At 38.5% G+C, this 19,136-nt stretch overlaps 1 long non-coding RNA gene across 3 annotated transcripts in view; it reads left to right on the forward strand.

The window, feature by feature from the left end:
- Nucleotides 1-16,352, forward strand: part of LOC143883553 (uncharacterized) — a 28,371-nt gene extending 12,019 nt beyond the window's left edge. The window contains exons 1-8 of one of the 3 annotated variants that reach the window (XR_013252423.1): nt 6,127-6,172; nt 6,281-6,398; nt 6,574-6,608; nt 6,892-6,956; nt 7,033-7,149; nt 7,659-7,778; nt 8,087-8,147; nt 15,550-16,322. This is a non-coding gene — a long non-coding RNA (uncharacterized LOC143883553). Of the gene's footprint in view, nt 1-6,126; nt 6,173-6,280; nt 6,399-6,573; nt 6,609-6,891; nt 6,957-7,032; nt 7,150-7,658; nt 7,779-8,086; nt 8,148-15,549 lie in introns of those variants that run through there. The other 2 variants (XR_013252421.1, XR_013252422.1) reach the window with 2 other exon arrangements.
- The last annotated feature ends 2,784 nt before the right edge of the window (nt 16,353-19,136 follow it).

A 19,136-nucleotide genomic window follows, 5' to 3' on the forward strand; every position in this document is an offset into this window, starting at 1 on the left:
TTTGTTTGTATGTAGACGATATGTTGATTCTTGGTTCCGATCTCTCTGCAGTGAGTGACGTGAAAACCACTTTGGCTCAAGAATTCGACATGAAAGATCTTGGTGTGGTTGACACCATTCTTGGTATGAAAGTAAGTTTTGAAAGGCAAGGGATTACTCTTAGCCAAGCCCATTATATTGAAAAACTACTTTCTACATGGGGATACAGTGAGTGTAAACCGATTGAGACACCATTTGATTATACCAAGAAGCTGATCTCTAATGAAGGAGACAGTGTGAATCAGTTAGATTATTCTAAACTGATTGGTAGTCTCATGTATGCTATGAGTTGCACTAGACCAGACATAGCCTTTACAGTTGGCATGCTGAGTCGTTTCACTAGTAATCCTGGCCATGAGCATTGGGATGCCCTTATGAGGCTGATGAGATACCTTAAGGGTACTCAAGGATATGCTCTATGTTATACTGGCCATCCTCCTATCCTGGAAGGGTATTCTGATGCATCATGGGGCTCAGAATTAGGAGACAGTAAATCTACCAGTGGTTATGTTTTTACACTGGGTGGAGCCGCTGTTGCATGGAAGTCAAAGAGACAGACTTGTATTGCTCTGTCATCTATGGAATCGGAACTTTATGCTTTAGCCTCTACAGGAGATGAAGCAGAGTGGATAAGAGATCTGATCCTTGGCATTCCATTGACCCATTTAAAGATTAACTCTTTAAGTTTGTTCTGTGATAATCAAGCTACAATTACGATTGTGAAAAACTCACTCTTTAATGGTAAGAGGAGACATGTCAGGCTGAAACATGCCACGCTGAATTATCTTCTAGAACAAGGTATTATCACTTTGGTTGATGTGAGATCGAAGGATAATATGGCCGATGCTCTTACGAAGGGACTGAACAAAGATCGAATATTCAAAACTGCGGGGGAGATGGGGTTAAAGACTGTGTAGACGTGTCTTAACCTACATTCCTATTATTTTGAATTTTTTCGAATCTCCCTATCTTGGCCAAGATAAGCACTTGATATGTTTCAATGATGTTTACAGTTATCTTTATGTCATTCCACATTTGATGACATGTCCTTCTTGGGAAAGGTTGTGTCATTCCAAACTTGATGATACAGCTTAACTCAATTTGGATATGATGCCTGTAACATTCCAAATGAAACATGGAATGGTTCTTTGTAAAAGAAACTATTTAGGTCTTGTTCTTGATTGAAACTTGACATTGATGCTTATTGATATTAATATTTGTTTTTTCAGCCATTATGAAATTGTACTAAGTTCTTCTGGTAGAACTAGATACTTTTAGCAAAATACACAAATGATTGGATTCATTTTTTAATGAAATTCATATTTGATAATTTACAGGAATTGGCGAAAATGGAGGAGATTGCCTCAATTTGGATCTTGATGAGGATGACTTACTTGATGAGTGAATCCTTATAGCGCAGTGGGAACTATTATTTTCTTTTCCGTTGATTAAATAGTTCACTTACATATGAAACTGCTTATGTTTGAGTTTGGATTATTTCTAAAACTTTTGGTTATTCTTTAAAGTATTTTGTTTTCAATTGGATTACAAATCTTTATTGATATGGTGATATGGGTGCTTCAATAATTTTGTTTGGACATCACATTATCTATCTATTGGATTGTGCTATATGTAGAACATATGAGGAGATTGTTGGGTATATATAATATAACCCATGTATGTTCTAATATAAGCCCAATAGGTAATGGACTAGGTGTAGCGGGCCCATTTGGGCTGGAGCCCATTAACCTCTCTTAACCCTAGTGTATCTCCATATATAGGGGCTGGAGGCAACAAACTTGGTATTCCAAACTAGATACCTTGGGTGTAATGCTTTAAGCATCTTGCTTAAACCCTAATTATTGCTCTAACAAAAACTTCATCCGTGCCAAGTAGGTTCTTTAGGGCGATCATTTTCCTTAAAACTCTGCTTTATGAGCCTCATTGTTTCTTTGATGCGTTTGCCTTATTAGACGAGTAGAGGTGTAAGAACACAGTTTGTAACTACATATTAACTAATAAATGTGGAATTTTCAGGTCTGAGGAGAAAAGGTGGACTCCAAGGAATGAGCTTTAATAAATGGTTGAGGTGACGCACTTACAGAGAGAAGAAATGAAGCTGGGATTCACTTTTGATTTAGAGATGCATGAAAGCTAAAGAATATTCAAATCAGATTTTCTCCTTTTTGTTGGTCTTTAAACATTATAATTTCATGAGGAATGATAGATACAAGGGAGCCCTTGCATAAAGAGCCAAAAAAGGGCTCTTGATTGGATCCACGTCATTTTCAGTTACATTTTAAATTCGGTTAAAATCGGTTGAAAAAGTAAAATCATTTACATTTGATGAGCATCAAAAGGGCTCTATCATTGCTCTAATTTCATTACCTCCATTTTGTAAGATATTGTTTCTTGATTATGGTTCTTCAACTTCCAGTGTTCATCTTATAGACAAAGGTTGTTTGCTTCTTTTTAATGACAAACTTCTCCATTCGTTCTTTCGGTACTAGCATGTTGCAACGCACGTGCACTTTTACTAGTTCATGTAATGTCTAGCACCATCTTTAGTCTTTTAGTGTATATAAGGTATCTTGTATGCCTTTTGCAAAGAGAGTTGTTTCTACTTAAAGAAGAGAAACGTTTTGTTGTCTTCTGCTGGGTTGTGTGAGGGGTGAAGAGAGCTTGTGTGATCTTTGTGTTGAGTGAGGGAAGATAACGGATTGTGGGATTGGGTTAATCTCATTGTAATCTTATTTTGTTTCTCCCATAGTGGAAAGATTGTAATCATAGTTTGTTTCTCCTGTTTTTGGGCCCATCAAAATATCTACTGGACATATAAAGGTGGAAACATGTCTAGCACTTTTGCAATTTGCACAGTGAAAATTCCTTGTTGGCTTCGTCTGGCATAGGTTCCTTTGGAAGGGAACCACGAAAATCCGCATGATTTCTCTTTATTTTCACCTCATCTTGCCATCATAGATATATCGTATGATTGATTTTGGGCAATGATAAATTCGCACCCCCTGTAGGATAATTCACACCAATTTAAAGGAGAGTATGTGGCAGACTTTTAGGGGCTGTTTGGATACGCGGATTTTAGAATCCGGGTTTTAGTTTGAAAACAGTGTAAAAGAGGGTCATGATCAAGCTGCTGGTATGCTGTCCTGGCAGCATTTCTTGGGTTTTAAGTAAGAAAATCAGGTTTTGAAAATCTCTCCCGCATCCTGCGATTTCTAAAACCTGGAAAAGTGGGGCAGTCGTCAGCTCTCTTGCTGTTAGAAAGAAGGGCTAGAAATCAGAAAACGACAGCTGCTCTCTTTCTTCTCTTGTCTCCCAATAACAATTTTGAGGAAATCCAGGATTCTAAAATACGCGTATCCAAACGGCCCCTTACGCGGGATTTAGAATCCGGGATTTCTTCAAAATTGTAGCTAAGAGACAAGAGAAGAAGCGAACCCGCTGTCGTTTTTGACTGGTTGTTGACCTCTCGCCCTTCTTTCCGTCAGCAAGAGAGTAACAGATCCTCCAATATTTCCAGGTTTTAGAAATCTCAGAATAGAGGAGAGATTTTTAAAACCTGAATTTCTCACTTAAAATCCTAGAAACGCTGTCAGGACAGCATCTAGCTGCTTGATCATGAACCCTCTTTTACACTGTTTTCAAACTAAAAACCTGGATTCTAAAATCCGCATATCCAAACGGCCCCTAAATGTTTTTTAACATCAATTCACGTTAAAGGGGTGCGAATTTATGGTCACCCTTGATTTTTGCTGTTAATGATTTACTGTTCAAAATTTGGATATATCGTATGATTGTTTGGATCTCACCGGATTTTTTTCTGTTAGTGATTTGCTAAACAAGATTTGAACTTTTACTGTGTGATTGGTTTTAAGTTCTATGGGTTTCCTACTCCAATGAACTGTTATTTGCTTTAACTGTTTGATGAGATTGGAAGCAATGCTCGCATCTAATGATCTTGCAACGGACTGGGCTATATTGCTCATCTCATTATGGATTCATTTTTATGAAGATTGTAGTTTTGGGTGCAGATGTCCGTCTACACCAAAGGTGTGTCGGTGCTGATGCCTGGGCAAGACATCCCCACTTTCATTGCACACCCTGCCCCTGCACCATACCCCCCTGAGCGGATTTCGTGGCCCCTTCATCAACACAACCCATTCAGCCACTCCACCTCCAACTCCAGTTACAAATCTCATCCCCTCTACAATTGTTTGAGTTCCAGAAATTCTGCCTCAAAACCCATTAAACAGAACCCAATTTAGCAATTATACTTTCAACCTAGAGTTAGAGACCATATAAATTCACCCCGCCGCACTACCAGAGACTCCTCCTTCAACACAACCTGTCAGCAATTCTATCAGAGACTAACGGAAACCATCAGCAATCCTACATCAAACCATGTTTCTGTGTATATTCTGTCACATTCCAGTGGTGTTGTCGTCAACTTGCTCGCCTACCCTCTTCTTCATAGATGATGTTGGCTTCGTAGCTGAGCGAACCTGTACGATTACTCACACCAGAGCTGATTTTTTCTAAGATTTTTCGGGTGGCTATTCCATGTCTCCTACAAATTCGCCTATTCTATAGTATAGTTTTGAATTGTCCGAGTATCTTTGATGGATTACTTACTGTAGAGCTGATCTTTCTCAGATTTTTCCTTTTGAATCAAATGAGTATCTGCCTAAAGAGCCAGAGAATGTACTCAGCATGTACTCAGTGGACACCCTTACTCTATTGTCTAGCCATTAATGTAAATTCTAGGGGAAGTACTTCAAGAGGCATGCTTTACACAGTCTGTGTGTGTGTGTGTATTGGCTGTTTTTGCATACCCCATTTTCTTCTTGATGGTCTGTTTTACGGCATCATACTTCACTGGCAACCAGTGGGTCCGATCATAGCTATCTCCGTCTGAACCTTTATCTTGTGTATGGAACATCCATTTTGGATGAGACCCGGATACTGTGGTGAGCGTCGTGATGGTTCTACAGGATCAACGGTCTTGATTAGACATACAACCATGTTTATTGTGGGATCCATTCTAAGGGTTGATCATCTGCAGTCACTTGTTAATGATCCAAACTATATATTTTATTTGCACCAAAATCCACCCCCGGCAATTGTGAATATTGTTTTTAGATGTGCAAGCTGGGGTTAGGCTTTAAAATTGTGACTTGCCAGTTAATGATGGTCCTAACCATTCAACTACTGCTAAGAATTGGTAGGTAGTAAGAAGGTACCAACCCCCTATTCAATGGTTGCAACTATAATTAAGGGCATGTAAGGTAAATGCTGGGTTCAGCGAGTACCTCGATCATATTACCCAGTGGGCCCAACCTATAGTTGATCTAAACCGTCTGCTGGGTGTGCCAAGTGATGAAAATCCCTAAGGGCCCGTTTGGATGCCTAGAAGATTTTGATTTGGAATTCTCAAATTTGCAGCCCTTTTTGCGTTGACATTTGGATCCCGATCAAATCCTTGAATTTCCAATTCAGCGACCGACACTGAAAAAAATCAGATTTCCAAATAAGCTGTGGAAATAAGAAATTGAAAATCCATAGATATGGCGGTTTCCTTCACCCTCTTGGCTCCTCAACCTCTCCCCTGCTCCTCAATCTTGTTAGTAGTTGTAGTTGAGAGAATCCTTATCCTTACTATTCTAAAAGCCTAAAGCCCTGAAATTTCGTCAACCAACTTTTGCCATAATTCCCTACCCTTGTCTTTTAAATCTTCCTCCTACGTCCCAATTTGGCCAGGACAATTTTGCCATTTCCTTAGTGATTTACCTTGAATGTTGAATCTTCGTCACGTGCTTTGACGTTGGTTAATTCCGTCTGTATCCTCGGCTTGGGTTTCCTCTGCTTTCCTGCTATGTCCTTTTTTGCCTGGGCATATTTGTCATTTCAGTAGTTTTGCTTTTTCCCCGCCACATGTCTCTCGCACATCGCAGGTGTCGTCTCCTAGCTTTTAGCTTTTGTACGTGTCCCGGTTTTCCCTTCCTACTTTTTACGTGTAATAAAAACAAAACAGGGAAGAGGAAAATTTGGTCTGCGTCTTCTATCCGGGCCGGGCCATTTCGGCATTTTTCATCTCTTGCTTTGCCTCTGAACATAAGTTTTCATCATTTTTTCATAAATTTTCTTCTTTTTTTCTGTAAACATTTCATGAATCTCATGTTCTCTAATCTGGTTATCTATTTATTTTTTTTCCATTTTTTTCCAGGTTCTGAATCTTCTAATGGCGTTTCTAAAGATGAGTCTCATGTGCAAGTGAGTAAAAAATGGCATAAAGGACACTGGAAGTTGCAGAGAACTTGAATACAGAAAATCATGACCATAAAGTAAGGGTTTAAAATCTCAAACTTTATTTTATTTTATGGGTATTTTTACTATTTTGAATTTCTGAGACTTGGGTTTGATCAGCTGAATTTTTAGGGCACATTTTATTTTAGTGATGTGAATTTTTAGGGTACATTTTATTTTAGTGAAGTAAGAGATGATTATTTTGTTTTATAGGATGAAAAATGGATATCCATGGTTTGTTTGTCACGGTCAGTCATTCCAGCCATCAAGAAATCCATTTCTTCAAATGCTGCTCTATCCATTTCTCCAAATGCTGCTCTATGATGCCTAATATTCAATTAGACGAAGAAGGGTTTGATCATTTCCAATATTTGGGCGTAGGGTGGGAACCAAAATATAGAGCCATGGGAAGCAATGATTATCATATCTTTCAACTTTACATACTTATAAGGCCTTCTGATGCAGGACAAACAATTGTTTTTTTGTAATGAAATTTTTTAAGTGGCTATAAAGCTTTTTGATGTAGAACAGGAGGTCTTCAATGTGCATCAAGAAGAGCTTTATAAACTACAGTCTGGATTCTATTTATTTGAATAGTAAGCTTTTCCTTAATGTCTAACAAGTAGTCTTTATACGCTGAAATGGATTCAAATGTGACATTGTTGATTGTAGGTAGCAAAGAACAGAACCCGGGCAATTGCAAATATGTTTTCTCTCCCCGTCTTCTCACAAAAGCCTATGACAGTGCAAATTAGCTGTGGCTCTCATATGTCCAGTAGCTATCACCAGGTTTAATCTACAAACATTATTTGCACATTCTCATAGTTAACTCCAAACTATTTCCATATACCATTTATGCTCTTAGGTTTATTTGAGTTTTATTGAAGCATTAATTTGGTTTTACTTAATTTTCAATTAAATCTTCTCCATATCTCTTTAGCTTCTCCATATTCCAATTCAACAAGTCTTACTTTGGTTATCCAATAACCCAACAAATCAATGAAAAAAAAAGGTCACACCATGATCATCATGGCTGTGTAGAGGTATTTGTATCTTGCAGTTGTTTAAAAATTAAGATGCACACTGTTATTTTGGAACTTGCAATTGTTTGTATTTTTTTCCATATTTGGCAGCTTGTATTTACCTCGGGTCTATTCTTGCTCATGGATTGCAATTATTTGGACAATTGGAAATACTCTGATCTTCCATGTTTTCTTTATTCCTTCTTTTTGAGTAACTGTTTTTTTTTATTTGATCATGGAAATCTCATTACTTTCTTGATTTGATACCTTTTTTAGGTGATAAGCTTACCGGATACCTTTGGGGAGTAGGCGATTTTGCCAACAACATCAGGACCCTTTAAGCATCCACTATGAGAACCCTAGATGATGTTATTTTGGTTGAGGAAATTTTTATAGGTATTTTAATCACACACACCACACACACACACACACACACACACACAATCTCTCTCTCCATACACGTTCTTTTCTCTGAGTAGTATATGAGCTTGGTTGTAGGTATTTACACTAGGTTACTCAAGGAATCCATGGTAGTATTTGTTCTTTTTGCAGTTTATTCCTTCACCAGTACACAATTTTTGTTAGCTACAAGTTCTAGAATATATCTTATTCCCTTATGCTCTAGATGCTACTTTTCCAATTTTTGAAAATTTATTCATCTGTTGCACACCTGTTATCTTCTATTAATATGATGCAATGAGCAGGATGCATGCAAGAGCAAAATTGTTGGAGCTGGTGGAATGGTTCATGCGAAGATCAAGAAAGGTACGTTTCCATGTACTAGAATTTGATTTGAATTGTGTTCCCTAATACATAACTAAATTGATGGAACTATACAAGCTCTAAGAAAATGATCATCCATGCTACAACATTTCTTGGTTTGCTGCTTGCAGACACTAATTGCAATGTTGTGGGTGGAGTTGGATCACCATGTAATAGATTTTGTATCTCTGTTAATGCTTCAAAACCTTAATGAATAAAGTATCAGATCAGATGAAGATTTAAAAGTTCCCATGACTTGAATACTCAAGGTATACATGGTAGTGTTCGTTATTTTTGTGATTTATTCCTTCCCCAATTCACAAGTTTTACTGACTATAGGATCATGAATATAGCTTATTCCCTGATGTTGTGTATGATATTTATTTATTTTCTCCTTTTTCTCTCCCTTGCTTCTCCTCTTTTCCGACTTCACACCCCCATTGTAGCCATTCCTGCTTTGATTTCTTTCGCTGGTTTTTCCCTGTTCTTAAGAAACTCAAATAACTGAAGCAGAGTGAAAGTAAGTATTAGCTATACAACAAGAGAATCACCAGCCTTCTAATTTTATGTTTACGAGAAGCACTTAAGAAGTGCTCCCACAAATTTCAGTCCACCTGAGTAAGCAGGGCATTAACATGCAATGCATATTTGTAAAAGGACCATATATAATTAAAAAGGAAACTGTTTCCAAACAAGAAAAAAAGGAATATACTCTATAGTTAGGGGCTGTGTTTGTCATCTAGAACATTGCAAAGTTAGTCAAAGGAATATTGTTAGTGAGTTTAAAGATAGATATGAACAAACAGAATTACCAATGATTGAGATGCTATCGGCCTTTTAAAAAAGCTAATGATAATGATGAAACAACAAATAATGATACGGAGAGTACTCTATTTGATGCTTTAGGGTGACAATATTGTTCTTTAAATGTTGGCTACTTATAGCGAACATAGCAACATGCAAGATGTTCCAACTCTCGAAGAAGAATGTTGTAAAGGAACAATAATTATTCTTCGTTTCAAAGCAGCTTTGTTCGGTTTATAGGGATTCAATCCAACTGTGCATGGGCACACCAAGGGATTTCTTATGGTTTTTCTGCCTCTTATCTATTGTCCATTTGGTTTTTTTTTAGATCAGATATATTCTTCTTGTGGTGTGTGGTGTGTGGTGTGTTCATATTTATTTTTTCGTCTCTGTATATTGTCCGTTTGGGTCTTTTTTTTTTGTAGACTAGAGATATTCTTCCTGTGGTGTGGATTCTATCTCTCTGATTCATTATATCTATGAAGAATTTTGATTTTCAATGATCATTAAAAAATTCTTCTTATAGAAGGGAAGAAAACATAGAGTGGGAAGTCATTGAGTTGTAGTTCTTTGGTTTGAATTTTAGTCCTATTGGAAAGTTTGGGTTTTCATGATCATTGGAAAAAATTAAGTCATTTGCTTATAGAGAAAGAAAGAAAAACTTTGTAAATCTTTCAATTCGTTGAGTTGAAGCTCTTAGGTTTGGATTTTAGTCATATTGAAGCGTTGGTTGTTGGGTGATCGAATAACTGACTAAATATGGGTAGTAGAAACTTCATCTTTTTATCGATAATGAAGAAGGACAGAAGGTTAAAAACTTCATCTTTCTGTAATTTGTTTGCTAAGATCAACACAAAACATGTTAGGTTTCTTATTTGATTTACCCTGAACACATGCAAATTGGATATGTTTGCTTATTTTCATTGATCTAGAGTCCCATTATTGTTTGTTGGATTAATATACATGCTTGGACATGATTTTTCTGTTTGGGAATGAGGTTATCTTTTTTTACCTTCATTGGGTAAATCTAACTATGTAATGTTTTGGTTTTCAATGACCATTAAAAAATCATCTTCTTATATAAAGGAAGAAAACTTCGAGGGTATTCATTAGGTTGAAGCTCTTTGGTATGGATTTTAGTCATGTTGAAAAGTTTGGGTTATGATCTGACAGTATAGAGTTTTGGTTTCCAATAATCTTTTTCCTTCATTGGGTAAATCTATCTATGGAATGTTTTGGTTTTCCATGATCATTAAAAAATCATCATCTTATAATAGAAAGGAATAAATTTTTCCTTCATTGGGTAAATCTATCTACGGAATGTTTTGGTTTTCAATGATCATTAAAAAATCATCATCTTATAATAGAAAGGAATAAAAATTAGAGAGCATTTGTTGAGTTGAAGCTCTTTTGGTTTGGATTTTAGTCCGGTTGAAAAGTTTGGGTTTATGATGTGGCAGTGTGGCGTTTAAGTTTGCAATGATCACTAGAAAAAAAAAATCATTTCTCTAATAGAGAAAGAAAGAAAAACCTTATAATCTTCACTTCGTTAAGTTGAAGCTTTAGGTTTGGATTTTAGTCCTATTGAAGCTTTGGCTGTTGGGTGATTGATTAACTGACTAAACATGGGTAGTAGAAATTCCATCTTTCTATAGAAAATGTTCATTAACCCAGGTGTAGACACCCCATTTTGACCGTGCCCTGCACCTCAATGTTTTGTGCTTAACTTTCCCAAATCAGTGCGTTAGGGTCCCAAATTGCACCCTGGGCTAGCTTAGGGTCCCACCAAGGTCCCTGTGAAATTTCGTCAAGATCCGACCACGTTTGCCTAGCGAACGAGCTAAGTGTAGACACCCCATTTTGACAGGACCCTAAACCCGCGTATTCGAATGAAATCCCGAGGTCAGGCGGAAAATGAATGAATGTGGGGCCCGCTGATATGGGACCCGCTTGTGTGGGGCCCGCTTGTGTGGAACCCGCTTGTGTGGGGCCCGCTGATGTGGGATCCGCTCGTGTGGGGGTCCGCTCTTGTGGGACCCGCTTGTGTGGGGCCCGCTTGTGTGGGACCCGTTTGTGTGAGGCCCACTGATGTGGGATCCGCTCATATTCAAGGAGAGAATAAGGAATGTCATCATTTTCTTTTTTTTTAATAGCGTTTTGGTTTTCGTATGGCATCCAATGCCATGTGATGATTGTTTTTTTCTTTTTTTATTTTTATTTTTGCAAAATACGAGGGAAATGGGGGGACATGAGGGGGACAAACTCATCATGAGTTCTTCTCCTCATGATGGTCTCCCCACTCAAGCTCTCTTCTCTCGCAAAGGGAAAAAAACCAGGGAGGAGAACGAGAACCAGAGGACAGAAGAAAAAAAAACAGAGGAAAGAAAAAGAAAAGAAAAAGAAACCAGAAGAAAAAAAAAAGAAAGGGGAGGAGAACGAGAACCAGAGGACAGAAGAAAAAAAAACAGAGGAAAGAAAAAAAGAAAAAGAAAAAGAAACCAGAGAAAAAAAAAAGAAAGGAGAGGAGGAGAACAGCAGAAGAAAAAACACAAAAAAAAGGAAAAAAAAAAAGGAAAAAATCTGTGAGAGAGAGAGAGAGAGGATCTGAGAGTATTCACCTCCGATCATCTTCTCCGACGATTTCGTCGGAGCTCCATCCATTTCCAACCGGTCTCTTCACTTCACCACCGGTTAGCCATCGCACTCTTCCATCCCCTATCTTCTTCCATTTTTTCCGATCTTCTCTAGCTATTTCTCCGATCAATCCAATCGGATTCCGGTCAATCACCGTTTCAGGTAAGGGTTTTACTTATATTTTTCTCATTTCTTCTTGCAAATTCATCATGGAGTGCTGCTGTAATTCTTGATGATAGGAAGAGTCTGTTACTTTGATTATTTTGGTTTTGAATAGGTCTGCTAGTTTTCATTTCTTTTGTTCTAGTTGATTTGTCACGGCATATTGTGTGGGGCCCGCTTGTGTGGGACCCGCTTTTGTGTGGGGGCCCGCTTGTGTGGGACCCGCTGGCGTGGGGCCCGCTGATGTGGGGCCCGTTTGTGTGGGACCCGTTTATGCTGGTGTGGGGCCCGCTTGTGTGGGACCCGCTTTTGTGTGGGGCCCGTTTGTGTGGGACCCGTTTGTGTGGGACCCGCTGATGTGGGACCCGCTGTGTGTGGAACCCGCTTGTGTGGGGCCCGCTGATGTGGGGCCCGCTTGTATTCAAAGAAAGAAAAAGGACATCATCATTTTCTTTTGATTTTTAAAACGGGCGTAATGAGTATGTTTTTTTGTTTTCTTTTGGTATCCGATGCATGTAATGATTTTTATTTTTATTTTTGTTGAAAAATTAAGAAAATGGGGGGGACATGAGGGGGACAACCACTCTCATTTTTCTCTCCCCCTCATGATGACTCATGATGAGTCTCCCTCCGATCTCTCTCTCTCGCGAAGAAAAACCAGAGGGAGGAAAATAGCAGAAAGAGGAGGGGAAGAGTCCTTGATCTTCTTCTCCGGTAGTTTGGCCGGAGCCAAGACCGCGCCCGATCCAATTTGCGCCTTCACATCGTCCGTTTACTGTGTGAGCTTTCAATCATTTATCTTCAGCTCTGTTGACTCCAACGGAATCCGAACTCCCAACTCCGACGATTTCGTCAATTCTTTAGTCCTCGCCTGAGGATTCAGTTTCAGAGTTCCTGTCCTCAAGGATCAGGCTATGACGGAACGTTTCTTGAGCCAACCTCTTCCCTTCCTGCCTTAGAGTTTTTGCAGGTTAAGGGATTTCCTTCTCTTAGAGTATTTAACTAGTTAGAACCCTTCTCAGGGCAATGATAAGGTTACTTGGAGCCCATCTTTGTGTGTGTTTGGGAGACCCGCCCGGTCTCATTCTCTCGTTAGTCCTCTTTGTGCGCCGTTTGGTTTTGGGAGAACACCCTACTCGGCTTGGCTTCATACCCCTACCCTTATGGGTATTGGGTTGCACATTTGTTGCACCCTAGGGCTAGGTAGCTGTCATGCCCGGCTGGGTGTTTTGCCTTTGCCAAATATGCACAGGGTCTCTTATTCCTTTTTACGTCATTTGTGTCTCGGAGACAAGCCTTGTCTCCTGTAGAGAGTTTCCCCTTTAGGAGGCTTACCTAGCTTCATGTTAGAGTGGCCTCCTCTTTTAGAATGAGTCTTTAACTCGGTAGTGTTATTAGAGAGTCTCTGACTCATTTGTTCCCCCCCTTTAGTGTTGTTAGTTCGGAGTTTTTCCTTTAGAGTTGTTGATTACTTCGCTCTTATTAGAGACTAACTCAGTCTTATTAGAGCTTTGCTTGCTTGGGATCTTGGATCGTTTTCTCTCTTCTTGGGACGCTATCTTTCTTGTTGTGGTTCGTCTCTTTGAGGCGTTAGTTGCTTATTCGGGGTTTCCCCTTTTGGATTTAGGGCTTTGCCCTAGTTTATGGTTGTTCTTGCGTGTTCCCTTTAAGATTGAAAACATTTAAAGGTCCTAAGCATTGGAAAAGCTTTAAAATCCAAAAAACATTAGAAATTTAAAACTCAAAAATATTAGAAAATATCAAAAACATTTGAAAAACATAAAAAACCTTTAAAAATCTAAAGTGTTGAGTGTTTCTTTTAGAAGCGTAGTTTGAGAGTTCGTTTCGAACTACGTTGGCTTGATCCTCTCTCACGAGGTACGTAGTGCAGCTTGGGATTTACATCCCAAGTCCAGCCAAACTTTTTTTATAAATAAATGTTTTAAACTTTCTTCAAAAACCTTTAAAATCTTGTTTTCAAAAGATCTTCCTCTAGAATTAGGAGTTTCTCCTAGATAGAGAGTTTTAGAGTTAGGGTTTTTCTTTTGATAGGTTGTTTGATTGTTTGTTTGCTGTGTGCTTGTTTTAGAGTTAGGGGTCTGTCCTAGAGTTATAGGAGCGCCTCCGTCCGATCAGTCGGCGATCCACATCGCCGAGTGATGACTAGAATAGGATACGCTAGTCCACCTTTGGTTTTCCTTAGGAAATACAGCCTAGTCACACATAGGTTGTAAGAACCACCTGCATTAGCCTATGGCTAATCTGCATTTAGTTAGGGCATATAGGGTGTCCTAAAATTCACAATTCACTGGAATTTAAATAATCGTACAATAAACTTTAATAATTGGTCCGGTCTTTTAGATCGAGTTTAGGATAGAGGGCTAGGTATCTTAGGCATCATAGCTTAGAATAGGCGCGAAGAACTACGTTGCCTTGATTCTCGTGGAGGCGGGGATACGTAGGCTTCTTTGGATGAATACCAGACCATCTGAGGACTCGGGCTAATAATTTAGAGTCTTAGGATTTGTTGTGTAGTCATCGTATGTTTTGATGTGTTTTCTTACTTTCTTGTACTGATCCTATACCTTTAGCTATAGCTTGCATGTGTTTGCACATCAGAATTTAGACACCCATTAGGCATGTCACTCATAACCTAGCTATGCTTAGGTGACACATCTTTCATTTCATTTTATGCGCTTATTATTTTATCATCAGGAAATGCATGCTTAGGTAGACGATTCCTGATGATTGTTCCCATTTCATATGATTTTTACCCAAACTTCTTTGGAGTTAATAATAAATGGCATAAGAGACCAGGTGCTTGCACTTGGGCGAATTGGGGGCGCCTAACCCCTTCCCCATTCGTAACCAGGCACGGACCTTTTGTATCTCTGGTTATCCATTGCAAACAGAGCATTTGTTTTGGTTCCATGGCTTGTCCATGGATGGCGACTCTGAGTTATTTTTAGATATATCTCGGTTTCGAGCCCTGGCTCCGGATCAAGATATATCTCTTTCTTTTTATATCGCCACTCGAGCTATGCTGTGAGGGTGGCATCCGTTCCGAGAGTTCCCTGGTAGAGCTCTCCTTCACGTTGTGGAGATCTTAGAGGATCGCAGGAGGGATCTCGCGTCCCTCGCCGCACTCGTCCTCATGATCGGGGTCCACACCAGGTCAAAAATCACCAAGGGAAAAAAAGAAGATATACCATGAAGCTAATATTGTAACGACTAAGTTGGAGCAGTCCCCCTCTTTCCATTACTAAGATGATTATCAAGACCCATCGTCGTGCTGTGATTCCCCCTTGGTAGATTGGCTCACATATTAGGGGTGGAACTCAGGACAATTTTCGGGAATTCGGGTTGAGATTTTACCTTAAAATCGGGTAAGGTTCGGATTGATTCCTATTCATTTTTTAGCATAAGCTCAACCCAACCTGACCCGACCCAATTTGAACCCCTACCACATATTGAACCATATTTATAAATTTTATTTACAAGCACAAACTTCTTATGACACAAACAAATGTTCGCTGCCCTTTAAATCCTTACAAAATATTATCTATAATATGACTGGATTTTTATTCTTTCATAGGCTCATTTGCAGGACATAACATCTGTAATATATGACTCCTTTAATCGAAATTGAAATGATTCAATAGGTCGTGTTTTCAATGGATTTTCTATTCAATATATATGTCCTAGGCTATGTGTTTGACATTGAGACATAGTAATAGATTTTTCTTAATTGTTCTCTTTTTAGGTTGTTGTCTGACTTATTGTCTCTGTAAAATGTTGGATTCAGGCGTTTGTTTGCTATGAAGATTTAGGTTGGAAAAGGTAGAGTTTGCAAACAGTGTTCCTCGGGACAAGAAAGTAATCCCATGGAAGCTTACCCTGCATCAAATAGGACTCGATGCGGTTCGTACTGACAAGAATTTAGTGTTTAAGGAGAAGGGAGAATATTTATTATTGGTTTGGGATATTTTTGTTGAAGATGTTGGTTACAGCCAAGGAATGAGTGATCCTTGCTCCCCGATTGTCCTTTGCAAATGCATTTTGCATCAATCACTCAAGTTATTGATCCAAAGCTTCATCAGCACTTTGAGACGCTTGGTGGAGGAGACTATCTATTTGCATGCTGTATCCAAGAAGTGAGATGGATGTTCAAGGCTTGAATAAAATTTAGGTGCAGAGAGGCTCACTTTAACCTTGAGTTGGTTTTTGGATATCCTTTTTGGGCCTTCCCATCTTGGCGACTATGCTGGTTCACTATGCTGCAGAACGCCAAACATATTTTATTCGTATTTCACAGTGGTTTTTTTATGACATGTTAAATTCTCAATATTTTTGTTCAAAACTATGTTTAGGGTCCAATTTTGTTACCTGGAACTACTGTTCCTAATTACGGGAGTTGATGGTGAATTGTCTATGGTTGGTTGACTGGACCCTGATGCTCCATAATTTCTTTCTTAAATGTTTGTGGCTAAGTGAAGATGAACATGAGATGAATGTAATTAAGAACTTTTTATTATGCAAATATTGACAAAAAGGTATATTTAGATTTATATTTATGATCTCAATTTACATGAGATTAGCACAAGAGCTTTTTATAATGCAAATATTGACAAAAATATAAATTTAGATTTATATGTTATGCTTTCAATTGGTCTCGGAATTGGATGCCAAACCTGTTTCTAATCTATTTGTAAATTTGGCGTTAGGTTTCTTGAGCAAATGGATATTACTCTTCTTTGAAAGAGTATGTGGAGAGGTTGGTGGCTGCTGTTTTAACAAACTTCAAATTTATTTTTCATGAATCTCTCTATGTTGCCTTCAGAGAGGAAAGACTTTCCCTACTGATGAAGCGTAACTTATATGGTGTAGGTTTATTTCTTGAGACTGATTGGAGACTATCAATTTGTCGAGTTTGTAAATGCAATATTTCTTGGTTTTGGATTTTTCGTACGGAAGTTTTACTACCTACTTATATTATTTTGTCATTGAAATTGCTACTAGCACAATGGGGAGATTATCCTCTCTTATTCGGGGACCCGCAGGTTTTTCTGACGCAAATGAAGCACAAGTCGCGGCTCTGCTTTTTGGGCTTAGATGGTTCGCGGCTAATAACCTCGGGCTATTACTTTTTGGGCTTGGGGGATTTGCAAACACCATTGCTTGGGCATGTAATAGGAGCTGTGGACCTTGCTTCGAAATTGATGAAATTCTACTGCCGATAAGTTAGCAAAAGAAAAAGAAGGCGTGGACAGAGTTGATATCTTGTGTGTCTTCTCGAGAGCCTACCAATAAGTTAGCAAAAGAAGGCGTGGACAGAGTTGATATCTTGTGTGTCTTCTTGAGAGCCTAAGTGTTGTACTTGCTCTTTGTTTTCTCCTTTTTGTATTTTGGTTGTGGCTTATGTAATCGTTCAAACAATATCAGGGGACATCTTGTCCCTGGCTGTAGTGTTCTTTTCAGGAAATAAATTTTAGTTACCTTCTAAAAAAAAAAAAAAAGTAAACAAAATGAAGTCCCGTTGGAGAGAACTCAATAGATAAAAAATCTTGATATTTGCTTGGATTTTTTCCAAGATAGAACAATTAATTTTCATTTATTTTTAGTATTTAAAAAAATATTGGACAGTATTCAAATAAATTTCTGGCATTCCTATAAACTACTGCCATTGCATACCAATCGTTTGTGATAGTTTGTGATTAGTTCTATTGTCCCAAGATCATAACCACAATATGATTCAAGGCAAAAACTATTGATTAGTTCTATGGATTCTCTTGGAATCACATATATGAATTAATCATTATTTAGTTAATTAATGAGCTTATAGTGTCAGTCATATTTTGTACGGTTTGTTTATTAGTGTTCTCTAATATGGATTATGACCTTTCACAGCATTGGAGAGCCAATAAATGCTTCCTTGATGGAAATAAGAAATTGCATTGCACTTTGACAACTTTTTTCTAGCTCAAGCCACCCTTATTTGTTTAATGTTTCATGGCTGCTGGCCGGCCGGCCCATGACACTATGAAGATGTCTGATGAAGTTTTGTGGTGTAAAATAAATATGTTTTTTTTGCAGTTTTACGTTGTAAAATACATCGGTCGCACACGTGCAACGCACGTGCCCTTTTACTAGTAATTATGAAAGCCATAGAGGTGAAATGTGGGCCTTATTTTTGCAGTAAAACCCCCACCCATCATTCATATGGTGATGCTCTTCTAGAATATTAATTGCAAATGACAGCAGGAAAAACAAAACGCCCGATTCATGTTCAAAGGTAAAAAACATGCATATCTTTGGGGTGTCACGAGGAGGGACACGTCGGAAATCAACCATTGATCTTGTACAGTAGAACATCAGGAGAAAACCCTCATGGGTTGGGTCCCATCCAGAAACGGACATCTCGATTCGAATCCTTAACGAGCCGAGCCGAGCCCAATTTAGGCCAGGCTCGGCTCCGCTCAGCTCGTTAAGAATTTAATATATATATATATATATATATATATATATATATATATATATATATATATATATATATATATATATATATATATATATATATATATAATATTAATTTATACATTAAAAGGGTTGTCCAAGGAGTGAAAGGGGGGGGGCAAAATATGTCACTTCATTTTTGGAACCCCATTTGTTAGTAGACCACCCCCCATAGTGTAAAAAAAGTAGTCAAATTACACCAGTAGGGCTGTCTAGGGAAGATGAGGGGTGTGAACATGATATAACCCAAGCTCGGGAAGGCTCGCGAGCCTGGCCGAGCTGAGCTCGAGCCTGGTTCGAGCCCGAGCCGAGCTTTTGAGCTTAACGAGCCGAGCCGAGCTTGGCTCGGCTCGTTTACACCCCCCACAGCATCCCAAAAAAAAAAATTACTATTGTTTTGGTTGATTAAGATTTTTAAAATAACCTTATTTTTATATAGTTAGCCGGTTTTAGGAACTCATATTTGACCTAAACATTTTTGTTTTTTTTGGCATTTGGCCCGTGCTAAGTTATGTCAGCTTACTAAAACAGTTCGTGACCTAACACCGTTTATAAACCAAGAAAGATACAAAAATAGTAATTTAGACCTTGCAAAGTGGAGATTAGTGTTGGGGTAGGTGCCTTCTTAGAATTCTCAAGCACAAAAATATCTTGCCACATTGGTGTGATATGTTCAAAGGTTTAAAAAAGGGTGATGATATTTTCACCCCCCTGCAGTACTTGCACACCCCCCTTATAATGTTGTCAAATCAGGTTATAAGGGGGTGTGCAAGTAATGCAGGAGGGGTGAAAATATCATCTCCCTTAAAAAAACAGAGATTCTATACGTTGTACGCGTGAAGTCGAGTATTTTTCAAAAGTAAAGTGAGGCCCACTTCT

Source organism: Tasmannia lanceolata, unplaced genomic scaffold (genome assembly GCF_043159265.1).
Source record: "Tasmannia lanceolata isolate RefF3 unplaced genomic scaffold, GAP_Taslan_0.1 ptg000008l, whole genome shotgun sequence".
In the NCBI taxonomy this organism is placed as follows: Eukaryota; Viridiplantae; Streptophyta; class Magnoliopsida; order Canellales; family Winteraceae; genus Tasmannia; species Tasmannia lanceolata.